The sequence below is a fragment of the Mustela nivalis genome (assembly GCF_964662115.1).
Source record: "Mustela nivalis genome assembly, chromosome: 8".
Lineage (NCBI taxonomy): Eukaryota > Metazoa > Chordata > Mammalia > Carnivora > Mustelidae > Mustela > Mustela nivalis.
Window position 1 is genome coordinate 109,784,779 of NC_139027.1, and position 19,140 is coordinate 109,803,918.

The following is a 19,140-nucleotide window of genomic DNA, read 5'->3' on the forward strand; positions in this document are numbered from 1 at the left end:
TAAAGTCAAAGCTGGAAAGAACTCAAATGTCTAATAGCAGTAGAATAAATAAATCATTGTGTATTCATGCAATGGAATACTACAGAATGATTTAAAAAAGGGGGAAGAACAAAATACTACATCATGTACCCCTCATTTACTGATCTTACAAATGAAAGGGTGGGCAGAAAAAGCCAGACATAAGAGCATGTGCCACATGATTCCATTTATATGAAGTTCAAAACCAGGCAAAAGTAAGTAACAGGGTTAATTCTGTATGAAGGGGTGGTGTTGACTGGGAATGGGCATAAGGGAGCCTTCTGGGTGTTGGAAAGATCCTTCATCCAGGTCTGGGTGCTGACGCCACCAATTCACTGCTATGGACTTTTAAGATTTGTACTAATTACTGAATATTTGTTACATTCCAATGGAGACACTTTAAAGCTACAAAAAGAGAAAGTCTGTTTCTAATTTCATCCCTGATTTTCACATTTCTGTGCCCTCTTCCCCTCTCCTTCCAACCCACATCTTTTATAGAATGGAAGCCCCTGTTGGCTGTATCGGTCAACTTCCCTGCTTTGCTCCCTGCTGAATTTCCAGGTACTTTTGCTGGACCTTGGAACAAAAATAGAACATGCTTTCTCATCACTTCCCCTGTGACTGCACGGGAGGGCTCAGACGGTGGATTTTGCTGCTCACAGGTTCCCCTCTGAGCTCAAAACCTGCTCCTGCTCCCCTGTTTTTCTCTAGCCACCAGAACCCCTGCTCCCCCCATGGTTGTCAGCTGCAAACCTGTCTCCCCAGACAAGAATCAGGCATACAGAGCTGTTTGTAGTTTGTAGTTCATTGTTTCTGTCCCATATTTGGGTTTCTTCAAGAGGGATCTGAAAGCTGTGGGGTATCTGTGAACTGTTATCACAATGCTGATTAACAGACCACCCCAAAACTCAACATCTTCAAGCTACAACCATAATTAGGCCTCAAGGCTGTGAGTCAGTTGCGTGGTCTTTCTGCTCAGGGCCAGGCTCTGCTGATCTCAGCTGGGGTGGCTTGTGAGTTCGTGGTCAGTTAGAGGATGACTTCTGGAGGATGGCCTCACCCAATGGCTGGTGGTCAGCTGGCTGCTGTCTGGGGAAATGGGCTCGACTATATCACACATCTCCCATCCTCCAGCAGACTAGTCTGGGCATTCATTGCCACGTGGTGGTGGCTGGAGGGTCCAAAAGAGAGAAGAGAGGTGTTCAAGGGCTCTGGAGGTCAAGCTTGGAACTGGCAAATTGCTGCTCTCCTTGACTCTATTGGTTAAAACCAGTCCAACCCAGGTTCCAGAAGTGGGAGACACTCTCTACCTCTATATTGGAAGAACCGCAAAATCACACTGCAAGAAGCGTACATATAGAAAAGGGTGGAAAATCAGGGCCATTTTTGGTAATCAATCGGATCCCTGTAGCTGGGGCATCAAGACAGTGGAATTAAGAATAGAGTCTTTACCTTTCTGCAAAGCATTTATGGGGTAGCAGCTGGTATTCAGGCTTCCCAGGCGACTGCCTTGACCCCCGCCCCACAAAAACAGTCAAATCTGTTCTCCAACTCTCTTTTATGCATGATTCCTTTGGAGCTCAGCAGGCTGTTTTAATCCTGACTGGTCAAACAAATGTGTGCCAATGTGGGTGATCACATAAAAGGAGCAGTCTTAAATGTTCCTGCTCATGAGAAACCACTTTAGGTCAAATTCCCTAGAAAAGCCTGAAATGGGGCTTCTTGTGAGTGATTTGTTGAGGGAAGCTTCTCAGGAAAAGGGGAGCATGGACATGGTCACCCCTCGAGATAGAATTGTTCCACCTTGAGAGAAGGAAGCTGGGCTTTCTTGTTCGCATGCCATTGGCTGCAGCTATCCCTGGGTAAGGGGTGGCACACATCTCTATTGCTGTGGCTCCCATCAGCCTCAGGCAGTTTTCTGGAGGATATAGCTGTGAGCTCTCAGAGCAGGTGGGAATGGGAGTGTAGCCAGGGAAGGGGGTCTGGAGCTGACCCCAATTCTATCTACTATGGAGAGGCACTATGTTGAAAGTGAATCTTTAAAAAAGATTTTATTTATGTATTTATTTATTTATTTATTTATTGCCTGTGAGCAGGAGTTGGCACGGGAAGGGGCAGAGAGAGAGAGAAATCTCAAGCAGACTCCATGCCTAGCCTAGAGCCTGATGTGGGACTCAATCTCAAGACCCTGACATCATGACCTTAGCTGAAAGTTGACTCTGAAAGGTGAAAGCTGACTTTTAATAATCAAGAGTCAGATGCTTATCGGACTGATCCATTCAGGCGTCCCTAGAAAGTGAACTTTGAACTCAAAGCAGAACTAGAGAAAGTATAGAAGAGGCTTAAAGGTTCTCATCCCAATTCTAATATGGGGGAAGGGGTTGGGTTTCCCACAGCATGAAGCCGTTCTCAGGCCCCAGCTGGATATTCAACATTCATTCAATTGATACTGTCTACTTGAGGTCCTACAGGCTATGCACTCAGCCCTATAAGACTGCCCTCTACTTCACAGGCTAGCCAGTTACAAGTCCTGGTTGTTACATGTACTTCTGACCAACTAGATATAGTTTAGAGGTTTCAATGACTCCCACCTTGTGTTTGAGTAATTTACTAGCATGACTGACAAAATTTAGAGAAACATTTACTTACCAGGTTATGAGTCTGTTTGTTTGTTTATTTGTTTGTTTTTTATAAAAAGGAGTTGGAAATGGGCAAGGAGCTTCCATGTTTTCTCCGAATATGCCACTCTACCCCAATCTCCACATATTTACCAAACCAGAATCTCTCCCAGCTCTGTTCTTTGGGGTTTTTATGGGGGCTTCATTACATAGGCAAGACTGATTAAATCATTGGTCATTGACAACTGATTTAACCTCCAGCTCTTCCCTAGTCTGCAGAGTTTTAGGGGGATGGGACTGAAACCCCCTAATCACCTTGTTGGTTCTCCTGGCAAACAGCCCCCACCCTTAGTGCAGTCCAAAAGCCATCTATTAACATAAAGACTCTTTTATTGCTCTCGTCACTTGGGAAATTCCAAGGGTTTCAGGAGCTCTATGCCAGAAACAGGGACAAGACCAAGTATATATTTCTTATTATAGATCACAATATCTTAGGTTTGACAACTGTCTAAATATTCGATGAGCCGTAATGTCATGTAGAGAACACTTTTCTGTAGGCAGATCTAGGATCCATAATTGGACCCTCCATGAAATCAAATTTGTGCATGAAAAGACCTATCCTAGGAGTAGTGAGTTTCCCAAAAAGTGACTGGACAGAGTTTGACAAGTAGATAGTATAGGACATTAGCTAGGTTCCTCAAAGAAAGACAGAGATGCTGACTAGGAGTTCTTGAAGTTCTGACCAGAGATTTAAGAAGAAGGTATATAATGGAGACATTGATTCAGGGCAAATACACTTCTTCTGTTAGTACAAGTGAGCCATGGGGTACATACAGCTCCAGTTACAAAGGAGAAAGAAAGGTGGGCCCTAAAAGAAAGATCAAGATAGACCCTAAGAAGAAAGTTCACTAGATACATCCCTGTCAAAACTGTATGCTGTATGGTTCAATTCTGGCTCTGAGTCATACTGGAGATGTACCTTTAGATACATGGGTCTTCCACTTAGAAGAATTTTCTCATCTTTTAGACTGGCTGCACAGTAAACCTACTTGGGGACTTTTTAAAAAATCCTACTATCCCGTGGCTCTCTAGACCAATAAAATCAGAATTTCTGAAGGTGGGGGACAAAATAATTTTTAATTTCATTGTGTAATTAAGACTGAAGACCATTGGTCTAGAGACAGCAATTCTCAGACCTGAGTTTACAGCAGAATCACCCAGAGGACTTGTTAAAACACGTTACTGGGCTCCACCCATAAAGTGTCAGATTCAACACATCTGGGATGCTCCTGAGACTCTGTGTTTTAATCAGGCTTCCTGGTGATGGTGGTGGTGCTGCTGCTGGTCGGAACACCATACTTTGAGTCTAGGTTCCTCGATTTAGCACCACCCCCATCTCATTCCACCTGTGCTCATTGGGGGTTTTTAACTTTCTCCTGGCTAGGGCCCAGGGGTTGGGGGTGGGTGGAGAGGAGTTGAATTCATTGGGATGCATGATAGGCAGTGATAAGTATTAAGTGGCTTCATTTGGCACTAGAAAAGGAGCTGGTGAGAAGGGGGTGCTACTGTAAGTATGAATGGAGTATTTTCTCAATTAATTTAAAACTCTGCTGCCAGGAAAAAAAAAAAGTCACTGATGAAAGTTGTATACTTCAGAGTATACAAAGTTGTATACTTCAGAGTAAGTGGATTTAAGAAATACTTCTCTGTGATAAAGATATTTTATTTGGGTTATTTGCAAAGTTAAAAAATTTGTGACCAGGAAATAACAGTATGATATGAAAGAAATTCCACAAATAAGTGAACTGAAGTTAGTCAAGAAAGACAACGTAAGCCATCTTGCTCGAGTACAGTGACCCAGCCTTACAGGCAAATGTTATACTTGATGCTAGCCATTCAACTTCTGAAATGTCTCCAAGGTTGAAAACCACCCAGGGATGAAGAAATAATGAAGGAAGTCTCAACTACAATTGCATTTTCTTTACCAAGCCCACTTAGCACTTTGCTAATTAGGCAACCATGTCCTTTCTCCACCTCACTATCCAAACCCTGATTCTTTTTCAGAGCAGCAAAGTACCCAGCTAAAAATGCTTACCACTCCACCCTCCTCTGCAGCTGCCAGTCCTGGCCAGCGAAACGTTAGTGGCAATCACTAGCTGAAGCTTCCAGGAAGCCTTTCAGAAATGGAGAGAGATCCAGCTTGCTTGTTCCTTTTACCTCCTGCTCGTCATCAATCATCCTTTTTATTTCATCCTTCCTGACATGGAGGAGAGGCCATCCTGTGGCCTTGAAGTGTTGTACCTGAGGACAAAAGCCACTTACCAAGACCGGCAGAGTGAAGGTAGAAGGAGCTGGGATGATGATAAGAATGTGGGATTTGCAGCATCAACCCAGGGGTGCTGACCTCCAGTCTTCTTGTGACAAAAGAGAAATCCTCATTTAGAGAGACCACGATGGGTGACTCTCTGTGTCTTGCAGCCCCAAACAATCCCAACTGGTATATCTACTCTTCTTTAAAGTAGCTCTGTTATTGGCAATAGTAGAGTAGTAATTCTCAGACTTGAGCGTGCATCAGAATCAGCAGGAGGGCTTGTTGAAATACAAATGTCTGAGTCCCAGCCCCAGATAATCTGATTCAGTAAAACTGGGGAGAAGCCTAGGAATATGCATTTGTAAAAAGTTGCCAGGAGATGCCAGTGTTGTTGGTCTGGGAATCACACTTTAAGAACCCATTGATAGAGATGCTCAGAAAGGAGGCAAACCTATCTCTGATGGTTTCAGTGGAAACCTGCCTCGAGTTGAGAGCTTAAAGTGAATGACACTTCAGTGTCTGTTTCTTGAATTTCCTAGCTCTGTAATTTTGTCTACACTGGCCAAAAGACCTGAATCCTCTCCATATTCAGCTGTTGGATGCTGGTAATCAAACTGTCAAAATGGTTGGTGAAATATTTTCAAGACATCCTAGGTATTTAGCAGTGGCTAAAAACAATCCATGGTTGGGTCAAATAGCTTCATGAAATCTTATCTTTTCCTTAACATACCAAGGATTTCTTGGGATCCAGTTCACATATGCAGTGAATTTCAGGCACCAAGAACTTCCTTTGGCTGCATTTGCCTGCAGGAACCACTCCTGTCCAAAGCTTACTTGAGGGAACAACTTTTCTCTAATATCAGTGAGTTTAGAAGAAACTCAAGGTGACATTGTCTTACCATTCCTCTTTTGAAGACTCTCTCAGTAGCTACTAATAATTGCTAACTTTCCAAAGGATTCCAGGGAGATTAATTTTCTGCAAAAGCTGATTTATAGCCAGCCTCCTCTAAGAAGATGGCCTGAGTCACTTTCCTGAACTCATGCTCACTATCGAATATTCAGTGACAAAAATCTTCCTTTTAAATGCTGAAAATTTATGGACAAACCTCAAGGTCCTCCCTCTAAACTCAGTAATTAATCTTGAGGTTAGATAGGCAATGCAAACAGAGATCATTTGCAGAAGAGCAAAAAGGGATGCCCCAATTTTGGGTTCATAGGCACTGTCCTGAGGTTATGAATATTGAGCCTTTATCTTTCATGTTCTTTGTTTTTTGGTTGGTTTCATCTTTTCCTTTTTTTTTCTCTCTCTTTTTTCTTTTTTTGCTTTTCACATTCTCTGTATTTCCCCCCATTAGGAATGAGTTTGAGTCTGCTCCAATAAGAAGGTTAAGTAGTTTAAAATTTAAGATGTTTTTGAGAATCTGCAAAATAGGACAGTAACTATAAACATGCTCTTATCATGTATTGAGCATAAATCCTTGTTTTAATGACTGAACCATGAATTTTTAGGAAGTCATTTAGGCCTCCTAATGACCTCGTGTAATGAATTCAATTATTCATCCCATTTGACAGAGAGGGCAAAGAGAGGCAGCTAACTTCACCTAAACCATAACTAGTAAAGTGGCAAAGCCAAGGATTAGTGGTCCAACAGGCTGACCTTAGAACTCTTAACCACATAATGTACCAATTCAACCCAACCCAACCCAACCCAAACCAAACCAACAAATAAAAAAATCCCCTGTAAAGGAAGTTGGGTTAGCTTATTTATGTAAGTAGGACGTTTTATGGGGGTTGAAAGAATTTAGGCGTCTTCAAAACTAGATCAGGAGAGGTATAGGGCTCATTAACAATTATAACATGTCCAATTACTTATCATTTTATACACTATAATTACATATGTATTTATATAATATGTAAGTAACAATACATAATATATATGTATAATACACACTATATTGATCATCATGGCTTATATAATGTGTGATATTAACATATATAGTTTTTGGAACAATTTTGTTAAGATATTATTCACATAACATAACATTCAGTAATTTAAAGCATACATTTCAATAGTTTGTAGTATTGTCACAGAGTTGTGCAATCATCACCATTAATTCCAGAACATTTTCATCACCCCAAAAAGAAACTACATAACCATTAGCAGTCACTCGCTATTCCTCCCTCCCCTCAGTGCCTGGCAATAACTCATCTACTTTCTTTCTTTGTGGAGTTGTCCATTTTGGGTAGTCCATATAAATGAAACCACACAGTATGCAGGCTTCTGTAATGGACTTCTTTAACTTAACATTGTGTTTTCCAGGATTCCTCCATGTTTTAGAATGTGTCCGTATGTTATTCTTTTTACAGCCAAATAATAGTCCATTGTATGGATACACTACATCTGTTTATCAGGCGATGGACATTTAGTGGTTTCCACTTTTTGGTGATTATAAGTCATGATGCTATTAGCATTCATGTACAAGTTTTCATATGAACATCTTTGCAAGTTGCTTGGGTATATATGTAGGTATGGGATTGCTGAATCATATGGTAACTCTATGTCTAACTTTTAAGGATCTGCCAGGCTGTTTTTCAGAAGTGGCAGCACTGCTTTACAATCCCATCAGCAAAATGTGAGAGCTCCAAACTCTCTACCCTTATCAACATTTATTGTATGTCTTTTTTGTTTTAGTCATCTTCGTGGGTGTGAAGTGGTATCTCATTATAGTTTTGATTTACATTTAGGTAGTGACTAATGATGTCAAGCATCTTTTCTTGTGCTACTGGCCTTCTGTATTTCTTCTTTGGGGCAATGTTTTGTCAGAATCTTTGCCAATTTTTAAGTTAATTTGTTTTGGTCTTTTTGTTGTTGACTTGTAAGTGTTGTTTATACAGTCTAGTCCCTTATCAGATACATGATTTGTAATTATTTCTTCCTTTCTACGGTTGTCTTCTCACTTTGTGGTTTCCTCTGAAACACAAACATTTTTAATTTTGATGAAGTCCCATTTATTTATTTTTTTCTTTTGTCACTTGTGCTTTTGGTGCCATATTGAAGAAGTCATTGCCTAAGGCAGTATTGTAAATATTGACAGTTAGTTTCTTTGCCAAGATTTTGATTATTTTAGCTCTTATATTTAGATCTTGGGTCTATTTTTAGCTAATTTTTGCATATGATGTGAAGCGCATATCCAGCTTTATTCTTTTGCATGTGGATATCCAATTGTCCCAGCATCATTTATTGAAAAAACGATTCTTTCCCTATTGAATTGTGTTGGCATTCTTTCCAAAAATCTATTGACCACAAATGTAAGGATTTATTTCTGGACTCTAAATTGGATTCTATTGATCTATATCTTTATCCTTATGCTTGTATTCAAGATGATTACTGAAGCTTTGCAGCAAGTTTTAAAATGAGGAAGTATAAGTTCTCCAGGTTTACTCCTCCTTTTTTAGGATTGTTTTGGCTATTATCAATTCTTTGTATTTCTGTGTGAATTTTAGAATAAACTTGTAAGTTTCTACAAAAATGCAGCTGGGATTTTGATGGGACTTGTTTTAATTTGTAGATGAATTTAGGTATTGCTACCATAGCAATATTAAGCCCTCAGTGCCTAAATATGAGAAGTCTTTCTACTTAGGTACTCTTTCAATTCTTCCAGCAATATTTTATTATTTTCAGTATTCAAGTCTTGTAGTTTTTTGCTTAAATTTTTTTCCTACGTATTTTGTTCTTTTTGATGTTATTATATAAGGCATGTTATTCTTAATTCAGTTTTGGGTTGTTAATTGCTAGTATATAGAAATAAAATTGTTTTACATATATTGATCTAGCTTGCAACCTCATGAATTTTTTAATTAGTTCTAATAGTTTTTTTTAGATTCTTTCTAATTTTCTACATGCAAGATCTTGTCATCTGTGAATAAGATAGTCTTAATAATTTCTTTCCAGTCTGAATGCCATTTGATTAATTAATTAATTAATTAATGTCCAATTGTTCTGGCTAGAATCTCCAGGAAAATGTTGGATAGAAGTGGGAAGAGCAGACCTATTCTTGGGGAAAATGTTCCAATCTTATATTGGTATTTCATTAGCTGTGGGCTTTTTAGATGGCCTTGTCAGATTGAGGAAGTTCCCTTCTTTTCTAGTTTATTGAATATTTTTATCATGAAAGGTGTTGAATGTTGTCAAATGTTCATTCTATATCTATTGAGATTATCGTGTAGTCTGCGGCCTTTGTTCTATCAATATGGGGCATTACATTATTTGATTTGGGGGCATCAAACCAGCCTTGCATTGCTGGAATAAATCCCAGTAGATCATGTTGTATATTCCTTTCTATATATTGTGGATTCAGTTTTCTGGAACATATAATATTTTCACTATGAAGTATAATTAAGTCTCAGGAGTTAAATAGACCTGTCTATATACAAATATAGCCTCTGGCATCTATACTAATTGTGTGACCATAGGCAAGTTATCTCCCCAATCTTTGTGTCAACTGTAAAATGGAGATAACAGTAGAATATACCTCTATTCCCTTGGGTTGTTGTGAAGATGAAATGAGATATCTAAAAAATTTTAGCATCTGGCACATAGTAAGTACTCAATAAATAGTAGTCATCTTGATAATTATTTTAATAAAACATTATGACCATTTCTCTAGTAGCCAATTAGTGCTTATTTGTGGAGTCAATATTTGCTGTGGGGCTGAGGGGGTGGATTTTTGCTGCTACTGTGGAAGGATTCACTTTAACCTAAGTGACTTGGAAGGTTACTTAATAAAGGGCTGAACATTTTAATTGAAGAGGGCATAAATATGCTCACATTTTAGCTAAATAATAGCCCTTTGTGAGGCAGGATCAGGGGAGACACATGATCTAGAGTCAGAGGAGGAAGAGAGCTGGGGGTGAGGAGACTAAAGGCAGGGGAAGGTCAGGGAGATGCTTCCTCATGGCAGAGCTGGTACTAAACCTATTGGGAACGAAAGAGGGTTTGCCCCACTCAGAAGTAAGTATGCCAACACAAGGGTGAGGTTGAACAGTCATGCAGAGATGGGAACAGTCATGTAGGACTGGCATAGAGACTTCCTCCTATAGACCAGAGACACATCTTCTCTATAGACAGAAGATTCTCTCTGGGGAAAGGCCAGAGGATGCTTGTGATACCAATGCTGGACTCTAAGATGTAGAGACTGATAGATCTGAACTTAAAGGTGAAATGACTTCAACATCCTCTTCACCTGTGCATTTGAATATTGGCTGTAATGTTCTTGTAAAACAAAGATCTGATTTTGACACTGTTCTGCTTCAAGCCCTTCAAGCATTCTCTTTATCCCCAGCATAAACCGCAAATTCCTTAAATAGTTTATAACATCTTTTGCATATCCTGTCTCTCCTCTTGCCACTCCATCCTATTCAATGACTTCTCCCTTCTTTAAATATGCCTTTTCATCATGGAGTTTTTGCAAACGCTGTCCCCTCCTCTCAGAACCCTCCCCTTACTCTTCTTCTCCACCTCCCAAGCTGCCTTCACATGGCAAAACATCCTCTCAATCTAAAGTTGTCAGCTTAGCCTGAAATTTCTCCCAAGAAACCTGATCCCCAAACTTTCAGGTAGAGGTCCCTCCCATGTGCTTCCACTGCCCCCTGTTTCCCCATCTACCCCTCAACATTGCTTGTTGATGGTTGTGGGCTCTGAGAAGGTAGAGGTGATGCATGTCCTTCACCACTCAAAATGGTGTCCTCACCTAGCAGCAGCAGCAACAGCAGTAGAAAGTATGTTAGAAATGCAAACTCTTGGGCCTCACCTCAGGCCTACTGAGACAGAACCTCTGGAAGGTGAGACCCAGGAAACTGTGTTTCACCAACTTTCCAGGTGATTTTGATGAGTGCAAAATTTTAAGAAACATTTATATAGTCAGGTGCCTGGCTACTGGTAGATGGTCAGCCAACAAATAAGTGCACAAGTCCTAACTATACAGTTCATTGGGTAATCTTTACCAGGTCACTTAACTTTGTGATTCTCATCTGTAATATGCTCACCTCCTCTCCTAGAGTTGGGAGGAGAAAATGTAAAGGCTTATGAAGAAGCTCCTGCACTTTATCTAACACATAATAGATTCCTTTTTTCTTGTTTTTCTTCTTCTCCTCCTCCTCCTCCTCCTCTTCCTCCTCCTCCTCCTCCTCCTCCTCCTCCTTCTTCTTCTTCTTCTTCTTTTTCTCCTCCTTCCTCTTCCTCGTCTTCGTCTTCTTCTTCTTTTTTAAAGCAGGCTCCATGCCGAGCATGGAGCCCAGCATGGAGCTTGAACTCATGACCCTGACATTGAGACCTGAGTGGAGACCAAGCATCGGAAGCTCAACCAACTGAGCCATCCAGGTGCCCCTTGTTTCTTCATTCTTATTTGTAGTTTAGTTGATTGCCTGTCAGGATGGTCTTCCAACCTTAGCCTGTTTGCAGACCTTGGACAAGTTTAAAGCATCACTACCTCTGTTCACAGATTTGAAAAGGGAATAAATAAACTGCAGCTGATAGAGAAGAGTGTTCTTAGGAGTCTGCAGATGGACCATCTGATCAGGAGTTTGTCTGATTACGTGGGTTGATCAACATATGTAACAGACGACAGGATATTGAAATGTTTTCTTTCCCAGCTTTAAGCCTATAGGCTAGGTGAGAACCATCATTTTTATTTTTAAAAGATAAAATTTTGGTTATCATATTTTTCAATGCCAAGTATAATAATTGCACTCAATCTGTTTATTAAATGGTTTCAAAATTTGAGGTAGTATCTCTCCTAGTTTTGTGGTTTTTGAAGTTTTTCTTAAAGCAAAGTAAGACAGGATTTAAAAGTTCTTGGGCTGTTTTCTTTTACCACATCCAACCACATCCGAGTCTGGTTCCTAAGTTCCTAATGGTTTCAGTCAAAGTCTCATTCTCCTTAAATTGTCATTGAGCTGTTGAAGAGGGTTATAATTTCCTCACATTTATTTGAATTGAATGGTCAATTAAAATACACAGTAACTAACCCCTAAATTAACTGGACTTCCAAGAGATTTTTCAAAAGGTAGTTAAGGGGATATGAAAGTAAATGATGCTTGAATGGTTAAGAGCCTCACAATTCTTTTAAAGTCCTACTTTAATTCAGGCTGAAATCCATGCAGTATAAATAGTCCTACAAAGAACAGAGTGGGGGCAGTATGGGCATTTGTGCTCTTCATCAAAGGGAAGGGATAGGAAGAAATTAATGGAGACAATGAAAGGGATGGTGGCTTCTGATCTTGTACCCTAGCATCTCAGAATTAAATGGATGTGAGAGCCACAAAGGGAAGTTTGACACTCTTCTCTGGGAAACTGTCTCAGAAAAGTAAGTATCCTGTATCCAAGAAGGATAGAGAACTGTCAGAGCCATCTTCCATCCAGGGATTGTACAAGTCTGAACAATGAGCATACAGGGTAACAAAATACCAGGGAGAATCCTGAATGCACCCCCCAAGCCCCAATTCTTTTCTGTATACAACTTCCTGGAAATTTCTGTGAGCTGAGAGGTGGGGGAGAAGAACCCACATACTCACTGTGATTGAATTCTCCCTAATACAAGTGAAATGAGAACTTGGAGTCAGCTACAATTTGATTTTTTTTTCCTAATGAAGAATAAAGCACTGTGCCATATTTTTAAGCATGAGAATTTTGGGAAGCAGAGGCAAGCTGACAACGTAGGTTAAAATTCTTCTCTTTGATGTCTGCATCTTCTTATCTATGGTAAAGATATCAAAAGTAGACATGAATCAGGCAGGTACTTTGTGTCATGTAAGACAAAGTTTCCAGAACTTTTGGTTGACCAAAGGCAGTCTACCTCGTCAGAGGTGATGTAGAGGATAGCTAAGAGAATAAGCCAGGTTCCATCTGAGTTTCACCACTTACTAACTGTGTTATCTGCAAAATGTTATTTAACCTCTTTGTACCTCAGTTCCATCATTTGTATATGGGGATAATAATGGAGTACTCTATAATAGTAGTAATATGATTAGATGAGCTAATATATTAATAGCACCTGGAACACTGTCTTGCCAAGGATGAGGGCTCAGTGAATGTTAGTTTCGTCATCATTATCGTCATCATGGTTATTATTCCATGGAGTTATGTCCAGTTGACATGGCTAATTTCAACTAGGTACGAATTTTACTTTACTCCGTTCCTTTTGCAAGACAAAAAGTAATAAATAAACTGGACTAAGATCAGCCATTTCTAAATACAGTTTTAGCACCAAAAATAATTTTCAAACATAAAATTCAAAAGGTCTTAGCATATATGTATTCATGGATGTTCTTTGATTCTAGTTGCTTAAATCAACAAGAAAAAGAAATCTGTGGGCTCACGCTACAAAATAGCCCAGGAAGATCCAACTTCAAGAATAGCCAGATGCACAGGTACAAACAAAGTTATCAAGATCAGTTTTGTTTGCTTGTTTCTTTCTCCTCTTTCCCTCTGCTTTCCCTCTTTCTGTTCCATCACCTAGATCGCCTGTCCCTCCTTATCACAGGATAGCTGCTTGCAGGTCCCAGAGCAATATTCTTCTAAATTCTAATATCCTGAAAAAGAGAGAGAATCTTTTCTGTAGCATTCTCTGTGAATGTCCCAACTTTCATTTTGATTGACCTGGAATGGACCACGTGTCTGAGCCTACACCATTTATGAAGGTCAGAAGAATGTGTTGTGCTGATTGGCTACTTGAGTCACATGTTCCACCAGTGAGGCTGGGAAAAAGGAAGAAGCCCCATCCCTGAAAAGAGACAAATAGAGTAAGCTATACCCACCAGGCTTGCATTGTGCCCTATCTCCTTGGCAGCCCCTTCTCAAAATCCTAATTGTTCCTAGTTTGAAGCCCATTGGATGTGGGGATCTCTACATTCTGCAAGTTTGCCAGCTTGCAGATCTTATCAGAGCAATTAACCATAGGAGCAGTCAGGGGCCTGAGCAGTTCATTGAGGGAGGTTCCATTGAGTGTCTCTCAAATCGAAGCAGGCTGACAACTACTAGCTCTACTCACCCATAAGGCATTGCCTTGTCTCTGTGTGTCCTCATCAGTGCTGTCTATCATAAACTTATGCACAGTAATAGATAGGAGAATCATTTGGGTTAAGTTATACACACTCTGTGCCATGTGCCTCCTGTTCCAGTTATTTAGTGCAGCTTAAAACAGTACTAATTTATTCGTATCTCATATGGTTCTGGAGTCAACTATGTTCCTCTGGCCATTTCTAGCTTCCAGCTCTCAGTGGTTACAGATAGCAGGTAGGGCTAGATTCCTCTTGAAGACTTCTTCATTCATATATGTACTGTATTCCCTAGGCTGAGAAAATCAAATGGCAGGAGCTAGAACATTTGGGGCTCACTGTTCAACTCTTTCTCTTTCTTTTCTCTCTTTCCCCATCTCCGTTGCATCTCCACATGGCACCCCAGCAGGGAAGCCTCCAGGTTGTCAGATTTCGTATAGGGCAGATGAAGACACCAAGAGTGAGTGTTCCAAGAAAACAAGGAGGAACCTGTATGCCCCTTTTCATACCTGGCCTTGGAAGTCACACAGTGATACTTCTGTTGCAATATTTCAGTTGAGGCAATGACAAAGCCCAACCAATTTCAAGGGGTAGGGACAGATTCATCGCTTAGTGGGAAGTGTTTCAAAGAATGTACAGTCCTCTTAAAACCATCTTACCCCCTGGGGATGACTTTGCGTCAACCTAAACAATGTGTGGTTTCCAGGTCTCCGAGAAACCCCTTCACACCTTCAAAATCACATTGTAGGGATTATCCCTGGTCATGCTGCTCTGATTCTGTCTTGCTTTTGGTGGAAATAAGGTGAGATTATCAGGGCACAGCAAGAAAAGAGGTCTCTTAAACAACCATGTGCCAGAAAAGAGGCTTAGACATCACATGCAAGTGCAGTGGTCTTCATCTGGGCACACCGGCATATTTTTGATAGTTGGCATCCTTTTCAACACTCATTAAATTATTGCAATACATCACCCCAGTAGTTTGGGCTTTTTCTATAGAATACAGCTAAACTCGAGAAAAATAGTAGACAGGCACTCTGGAGGGACTATGATACAATCTGTTATTGCTTGGAATTTCATCATTTTCCAAAAAAACCTCGCAATGTTATCTTTAAGGTGAGTTCTAGTGTTAATTGAAAACTTTGGCAGTCTTCATATTGAGAGTAAAAGGGAAAATATAAGAACACCTGACTGCACCAAGGCTCAAAGCTCTGCTTTCTGCAAACTTTCCATCCTTGTGGTGATTACCCAGCATGTATGTAAAATCAGAAGGCAGGGAGAAAGCAAGATAAGAATGCATCTACCTAACTCTTCAAAGGAAACCACTTAAAAGTGATTTAGGGAATCCTCATTCTCACATGTTTGTGAGGGTGTTTAAGAAGGAATTGCATAGGAGCACCTGGGTGCTCAGTGGGTTAAAGCTTCTTCCTTTGGCTCAGGTCATGATCTCAAGGTCCTGGGATCAAGCCCCGCATCGGGCTCTCTGCTCAGTGGGAAGCCTGCTTCCTCCTCTCTCTCTCTGCCTACCTCTCTGACTACCTGTGCTCTCCATCTATCAAATAAATAAACAGAATCTTAAGGAAAAAAGAAAAGAAGGAAGGAATTGCATAGGTGAAAGATATGTAGATTGTCTTCCTTTTAATTTCTGACACCTAGCCCAGGGCTAACCGCTTTCATTGGACCTTAAATGCCTTTGAAACAGTGGAATAAAATTCTCCGTTACAGAATTGGCTTTTCATTAGGAGCTAAATTCTGCTGAGTGAAGAGAACTTGATAAAATGATAAAACCAGCAAAGAAGGTCTTTAGGTTTCTACTCCTTAGTGTGCTAACATTTGGGCCTGCAAAATCCATCCTCTTAATAGTGACTCTGGCAGAACTAACGTGGGAGTGGTACAGTCAGCCTCTTTCTTCCCAAGGCTTGGGACTCTGGTTAGCTGGTAAATGTTTACGATGGTGGCCACTGGGGTTCCTTCCACAGGCATTCAACGTGCATTTATTGAGCACCACCATATGCCAGCAGTTGCTCTAGGGACTTGGCTTACAAAATGAACAAGGCAGTCATAGTTTTGATGTATGGAACTTATAGTTTAACACCATGTCTTTCTGGAGAAGCAATTGGCAGCAGGGTAAGGAGGGGGGGGGGGACTTCTATACATTATTCGTTTCTACTGTAAAGCCAAGAAGGAGACCAAGAGGAAGTCTACTGACCTTTACAATTGAGTGATGCTCTTCCTTTCCCCCCAGTCCTATAATACTTTCCGGAGAAAATACAGAGAACCCCAGACATGGCTGATACAATAGCAAATGTTTTCCAGAAGACTGAATCTATTAGTCAAATTTCCCTAAGATAGAAAATCACAAATACTTGTTCAAAGTGCATGTTTGTCATTCTCTATCAATGTGAAATTTTGTAGCTTGGGACAGAACTGGACTAGACTCATTAACTCAGGGTTAAGCTGAAGGGGAAAAACCAAGGTGCTGTTGCTGGGGGAAAAAAAAAATCAAAGGGCAGGTAGAATACAGTATCCATTTAACCCACAAATATTTATTAATTTCCCACAGGTCCTAGGGTCATTGTGGTAAACAGGACAAAATCACTCCCTTATGTGTGTTGTATTCTAGTAGGGGAAACAGAAAAAAATGAATATTAATAAATAAATTCTGTAATTGCCAAGTAAGGTGAAAGAGAATGATAGAGGTAGGCTGTGTTTGAGATAAATGAATCACAAGACAATACTCTAAGGAGCTGAGATTTAAGTTAGATCTAAAGAGTATGCAGGAGTGAATCAAGCAGGGATCTATAGGAAGGTATCAGGCAGACACAGTAGCATGAGACCAAGCAAGTGATCCAGTAGAAGAGAGGTACAATGAGCAGGGGAATTTGCAGTAGCACATAACCAGTTGGTGTTGAGCCATCTGGTAGTGGGCTGTATCTGGAAGAAATGATCTTTCTATTTAAACAGGATTACAGACAGCTCAGAGCCAGAGCACTGAGGAAAAACTGATACCATGAAAGCTAGGTAAATTCTACCTTCACAGGTAGAGATTGACCTTTGAGATTTGGGTAAAACTGAGCTGACTGGTGAGGTTCAGTAGCTGCTGAGAAGAGAAGTGGAGGCCCTGAAGCAGAAAGGTTCTCACAAGGTTAACTGTGGAGTCCACCAATTTTTAGAATTGAGGGTCAGGGGACCTCATTCTATGGGGTGAAGGTGGATGGTGATGCTTCCTTCTTGACTTTATCTGCCATCTTGGAAGTGTACTGGACTTTGTATAAACTTTAACTAAAGTGTGTCCGAATGGAATTAAACATTAAAAAGAAAAAAAAAAAAAGATAAAGGATCCAATGTTTTCTGTTTTGCAGTAGGCAGATGAGAATAACCCAAAGTCTCTTGGAGCCTCATAACATACAGAAATCCCCAAATCACTTAATTCACCCCAAATCACCATAATTCCCCCAACTACATCATGAAACCAAGATCTTTTTGCTTTTGGCTCCTGAGGCTGCTATAGGGATTGGTTGGAGGGATTGTTGGGGGAAACTTCTGTACATCCTCACATGATGGAGACTATTAATCCAGAGTAAGGCCTGCTTACTGCTTTCTGTGGATGTGGAATGCCTTCATATTTCCTTATTTTCTGAGATGCTATGGTCAAAGGGTAGAGTTGACTCTCTTTGCTACTGCAGGTTCTGTCATATTCCCTACTAAGATGATGATGTTTTTGCTTCCTTTCTGATACCTCTCTTTGCTTCCTCTTCCTTTGGTCTATTCTCCCCAAATGTGGAATTTTCCTTGAGGATGAATTGTTTCTACCTCTCAGGGGTGGGGACTATTCCTTATCATTTGCTGCTATCTCTAGCTGGTCTACAAGGTCTGGTCCAGCGTATTTTTCCAGTACTTCAGCAGATCCCCATTCCCCCATCTTAGATGTAGGGAGATTTTCTCTGGATCTTTCCATGGACTGTGTCTTCCATTTTTTTTTAAAGTTTATTTATTTAAGTAATGTCTATATCCCATGTGTGGCTCAAACTCATGACCCCGAGATCAAAGTCACATATTCCTCCAACTGAGCCAGCCAGTTGCCCCTGATTGTTTCTTTCAGGAGCATCAACAAAAGGTCAACAAAAGACCTCAATGAATTTTAAAGCTATAGACCTGCCTTTCATGGTTCCTTTTTAATCTCTCATGTTCCCCATAACTCTTGTCTACTCAGTCTATGGACAGTAGTCTGCCCATTATCAGGCTCTGGTAAACTACTTCACCCCAGCCTTGTGGTCCTTAGTTAAGCTTAAGGGAACATTAACTTGGCTCACCAAACCCATTTCCCTTTCTTCTTGGCTACACAGCTAGACTACATTTCCTAGACTCCTCTGGATTTAGTTTAACCATATACCTGAGTTCAGTCCAACAGAATGTGGCCCATGAAAATTTCCCATGAGCTCTCTACCATTTTGTTTTTCCTATCTACCAGGTGAATGGAGAGGATTCTAACCAACAAGATGAGGAGTCATGAGATGAAGAAGCCTGACCTTAACCAAACCAGAAGAATCTGGTGGAATATATATGAATAAGAAATAGACTTTTATATTGCTGGGTTGCTGAAATTGCAGAGGTTGTTTGGTACAGCACTAACATTACTCGCCTTAAGTAGTACAGTTTGTCATGTCTCTTTCCTAGGGTACTACTCCACACGGACACACATACATTCTCCTAACACCCACCCCCAATCCAAGGTTGGTTGCCTGTGTGGCTCAGATGGTTAAGAGTCTGCCTTCAGATCAGGTGACAATCCTAGGATCTTGGGATCGAGTCCCACACAGGGCTCATTGCTCAACAAGGAGCCTGCTCCTCCTTCTGCCTGCTGCTCCCCCGTCTGTGATCGCTTACGCTCTCTGCCAAATAAATTTTAAAAAAATTTTTTTTTAAAAAAAGCCTAAACTGGGGTGCCTGAGTGGCTCAGTGGGTTAAAACCTCTGCCCAAGGTCCTGGGATCAAGCCCTATATCAGCCTCTCTGCTCAGCAGGGATCCTGCTTCCCTTCCTCTCTCTCTCTCTCTCTCTGCCTGCCTCTCTGCATACTTGTGATCTCCGTCAAATAAATAAATAAAATCTTAAAAAAAAAATCCTAAATTCCCTCTAGATC

The 19,140-nt window shown here is 40.6% G+C and overlaps 1 long non-coding RNA gene across 2 annotated transcripts in view; it reads left to right on the forward strand.

Moving 5' to 3' along the window:
* The window catches only part of LOC309871435, a 92,978-nt gene extending 74,387 nt beyond the window's left edge, over positions 1-18,591 (forward strand). Inside the window, exon 3 of one of the 2 annotated variants that reach the window (XR_014315278.1) lies at positions 18,470-18,591. This is a non-coding gene — a long non-coding RNA (uncharacterized lncRNA). Of the gene's footprint in view, positions 1-11,219; positions 11,298-18,469 lie in introns of those variants that run through there. The other variant, XR_014315279.1, reaches the window with a different exon arrangement.
* The last annotated feature ends 549 nt before the right edge of the window (positions 18,592-19,140 follow it).